The following is a 4263-nucleotide window of genomic DNA, read 5'->3' on the forward strand; positions in this document are numbered from 1 at the left end:
TGGGTTCCCCCTGCACCTCCCGCCGCCTCCCAACCACCCTCCGCACTGCAGAGCCCGGGTGTCGCCCGCGTCTCACTCTCCGCGGCCGCGGCTGCAAGAACAACGCGGCGCTGGTCCCTGCAGCCCCTCGCGTCCGGGCTTCGGGTGGAGCGACGCGGGGCCTCGTTCTAATCTAGGGAGATGCGTGCGCGCTGCCCCAGCCTCCCTCCTACCGGCCCTTCCGTGGTGCCGTCCTCCCTGCGACTCGGCCCACGCACTTGCTCTCCTGGCTCCTGCAGCCGGCGGTCAAAGTCAAGGCAGAGCCCGGGGTCTCGACAGGAAGCGGCCGCTGCCCGCCGTGCAGCCGGGTGGGCCCTGCGGCTCCCGACCTCGAAAGGAAAGAAAGCGGCGCAGAAAACGCAGACACTGGCCGTGGGGCTCGGACCGAGGGGATGCGGAACCGAAGCCTGTATTCCTCCTTACCTCCCGGGGAACCCTGCCCCGTTAACTCTCCGTTCCGCGGTCCGGGCGCGGTGGGAGGGGACCCAGCCTATAGAAAATATAAAAGGCTAACAAATGCATGCAGTGCACTCTCTAAGCTCTTACCTCGTGATGGTTAAGTGCCTGGAAAACGTTTAATTAGCTAACGAGGTCGGGGGAGGGGCTTTCTTGGTTGGTAAATAAATTGCCTTCTCCGATGTTTCCGATCTTTGGAACGAGCAGAACAGCCACTGGCTCTTCTGCGGGAAATTCTCGAGAATGTGTTGCCAGCTGGGGGCCAGCTGGAGAGGCGGGGGAGTCTGCTCGCATTGACGGACGCAGCTCCGGCCAATCCGCGCTTGGAGAGGCGGTGCGCCTGACACCCGGAGCACCAATCACAGATCCCGATGGGAACGAGCCTCCCCACCACTGCAGTTTCACTTGGTCGCCCCGGGAAGCAGCGCAGTGTAGAGCGACGTCGACTGGGGCCAATAGCAGCTCGCGGTGACATCCCACGCAGCAAGGCCTTGGCGCACCAGCCAATGAGGAGGCGCCTCGGTGGTGGGTGGGGTCGGGATACAGTACCAAGTGAGGGTCGACCACCAGGAGCAGTGAGGGTGTCGCTAGGGGCAAAGGGGCGGTGGTTGTGACAACTAGGAAACCGAAAACGGAATGCTAATTCTTTGCCTGGGCAAGGGCGCTTGAAAGGCATCTGGTTCATTGTTATTATTTGAAAAATTCACAGTGCAGCTTTCTCCGTGAGAAGTCATCATGTGATCCCTTGGGAATGTCTCATTCATTCGACAAGTATTTGTTTATCTAGGATTTTTTTTGTATGCCAGGGACTGTGCTAAGCACTGGAGATACAATCGTGGCGCAATTAAACATGATAGCTGCCTTATAAACAAACAGGTAAACAAGCAAATAAAATAACAAATGTCAAGGAAGGAAATGGACAAGGTGTGGATATAGAGAATAAGAGGAGGTTGACATCAGATAGGGAGGGTTGTTATAAGATAATTTTATAAGATAACATTTAAATGGAGACTGGACGAATAAGAAAGAATCAGTCCTGACACCAGAAAAGTGATAATTGTTCTGGGCAGAGAGAACAGCAGAGCAAAGGTCCTGGGGTGGAACAGCTTGACATTTTGGAAGAACAGAAAGAAGGCCAGTGTGTCTCCAGTATAGAGTTAGGGGAGAGCAGTATGACATGAGATGGATGAGGTAGACAGAAATCAGACCATGTAACCATTAATTTTAAATTTAATGGGACTCTATTGCGGCATTTAAGGAAAGTAGTAAAAGGATCTGGTTAAGATTTTAAATCACTTTGGTTAATGGGTTGAGAACAGGTACAACAGGCTATTGGGAGACTGGATAGGAGATTATATCAGATGAGATGCCAGGGAAGAAATGACCTGGCTTAAACTACGGCGATATCTCTGGAGGTAGAGAAAAACAGAGAGATTGGAGATTTTAAAGATAAATTATTAGCTTTTTTTGACATGCTGGGATCTTGATTCTGAGACAACTGTTTTGAATCCAGTTCATTGAATACTCTGTTTAGAGAGTGATTCTCACACTGATGGCTCACAAATTCTAGTAATGATATTGAGGATTATCACATTATGTTGAAATTCATATTTCACGGGTTTTCTGAAATTTTCTTTCTGTTTTTAATTATTTATTGAAATATTTTATGTGTATTGACATATGCAGAAAAGTACACATATCTCAAGTGTATATAGCTCAATGAATTTTCACAATCTGAACACACCTGTGTATATATCACGCAGATCAAGCAACAGAACATTATTAACAGCCTGGGACCCCATCATACTGACTTTCAGTCATTGCCTATCCTGACTTTCAACACAGAATAGTTTCGCCTGTCTTTGTACTTGATATATATTTAGAGAACCATAAAATATGCATTCTTTTATGTTTGATTTCTTTACTCGACTTTTTACTTATAAGTTTCATCCATTCATTCATTTTATTCCATTCTGTAAATATACCACAATTTATGAATTCATTCTTCTGTTGGTCGTTAGGGTAGTTTCCAGTTTGGAGCTATTAGAGATAGTGCTACTCTGAACATTCTAGTACATGTCTTTTGGTGATAGCCTTTTCTTTTGATGGAGCATTTTGATATCTGGGTTTTAAGTGCAATTAAGTTTTTTTAATCTGTTCATTAATAATGTAGTACCATGCATTGCAATGTCTTAAACATTTGAACCAAAGTTTGGTGCAGATAATGAAGGACTTTGCTCTCATAAATATGAAAACTTTTGGCAACAACAAGGAACTGTAAACATAGGAATTTAAAACATTTTTTATTATATTTGGCATTTTGACCTTTTTAAGTACTTGCAATCTGTATGCTCAGAGTTTGAGAACATCATGACTTTGCTACATCTTGTTGTTGTTGTTGTTGTTAATCCACACCCAAGGATATTTTTCCATTGATTTTTTTTTTTTAGAGAGAAAGTGGAAGGGAGAGGGACATAGAGAGAGAAACATCAATGTGATGAGACACATCAATTGGTTGCCTCCTGCTTGAACCCCAACCAGGGCCAGGGATTGAGCCTGCCACCTGGACCAGAATCGAACCTGGGACACTTCAGTCCACAGGCCGATGCTCTATCCACTGAGCAAAACCGGTTAAGGCGCTACACCTTTAAAAAAAATGTTTTTTTTAATTTAGTTCAGAGAGAGGAAGGGAGAGAGGGAGAGAAACATCAATGATGAGAAAAAATCATTGATCGGCTGCCTCCTGCACACCCTCCTGGAGATCCAGCCCACAACCCAGTATGTACCCTGGACTGGAATCGAATCTGGGACTCTTCAGTCCATAGGCCGATGCTCTATCCACTGAGCCAAATCGGTTAAAGTGCTACATATTTTTTTTAAAAAATTGTTTTATTTAGTTCAGAGAGAGGAAAGGAGAGGGAGATCCAGCCCACAACCCGGGCATGTGCCCTGATCAGGAATTGAACCATGACCTCCTGGTTCATGGGTCTACAATCAACCACAGAGCCACACAGGCCGGGCTGCTACGTCTTTTTACTATAATAGACTGTAATCCACAGTCATATGATAAGCAGGGTCCTAAGGATATGCATATGTTTGATGCTAATACAGTTTTTGAAATTACATGTGGAAACCACATCATTCCACATTCTACCAGAGTTGATTACAAAAGAAGTTTACTTCTTTTGAATGACATACTTCAGCTCTTTGAATCTCTGAAGCAAGGCTAAATGTAGTACAAATGTACATCTACTCAGCATGAGAGATCACATAATGTCCAAAAGAAATAAGTAGACACAATACTCCATGCCTCACTTAACTTGAGCTGTTTTTTATTTCACTTTATACTTCAAAGAATTGAACTATTTGATAACAGTGACCATCAGGAAATTATACCCACAATAGGTCTTAAAGCTTTGGGTAGGTGCATGGCATAGGGGCTTGTAAAATATAAAGCAGGGACATTTGAGTCTTGAGTAAGCCACTTGAGATTTAGGCTAATGAACTACCAAAATGAAATTGTTTAAATTAGCATATTAAACATTTTAAGAGTTTATCTGAGCAAAACTCAATTGGAATTGGGCAGCAGTAAGCCAAAGGTGGTTAGGAGCACTGCACCAACAGGAGCCAGAAGGAAGGTTTATAAAGATGCAAAAGCAAAGCAAAGAAGTTATTTGATTGGCTATGACTAGTTACCTTTGAAGAACAGAGTGAAAACATAAAATGGAGTCACTGTCGTCAAGCTGCTAAATTACTAAAATGAAGTAG

The 4263-nt window shown here is 44.4% G+C and overlaps 1 protein-coding gene across 2 annotated transcripts in view; it reads right to left on the reverse strand.

Annotated features, from left to right (window-relative positions):
* PPM1K (protein phosphatase, Mg2+/Mn2+ dependent 1K) overlaps positions 1–763 on the reverse strand; it is an 18400-nt gene extending 17637 nt beyond the window's left edge. Inside the window, exon 1 of one of the 2 annotated variants that reach the window (XM_023750416.1) lies at positions 586–763. The gene's annotated coding sequence lies outside the window, so the exon portion shown is untranslated. The remainder of the gene's footprint in view (positions 1–585) is intronic. The other variant, XM_006084605.3, reaches the window with a different exon arrangement.
* Between the last annotated feature and the right edge of the window lie 3500 nt (positions 764–4263).

Source organism: Myotis lucifugus, unplaced genomic scaffold (genome assembly GCF_000147115.1).
Source record: "Myotis lucifugus unplaced genomic scaffold, Myoluc2.0 scaffold_12, whole genome shotgun sequence".
NCBI classification, from domain to species: Eukaryota; Metazoa; Chordata; class Mammalia; order Chiroptera; family Vespertilionidae; genus Myotis; species Myotis lucifugus.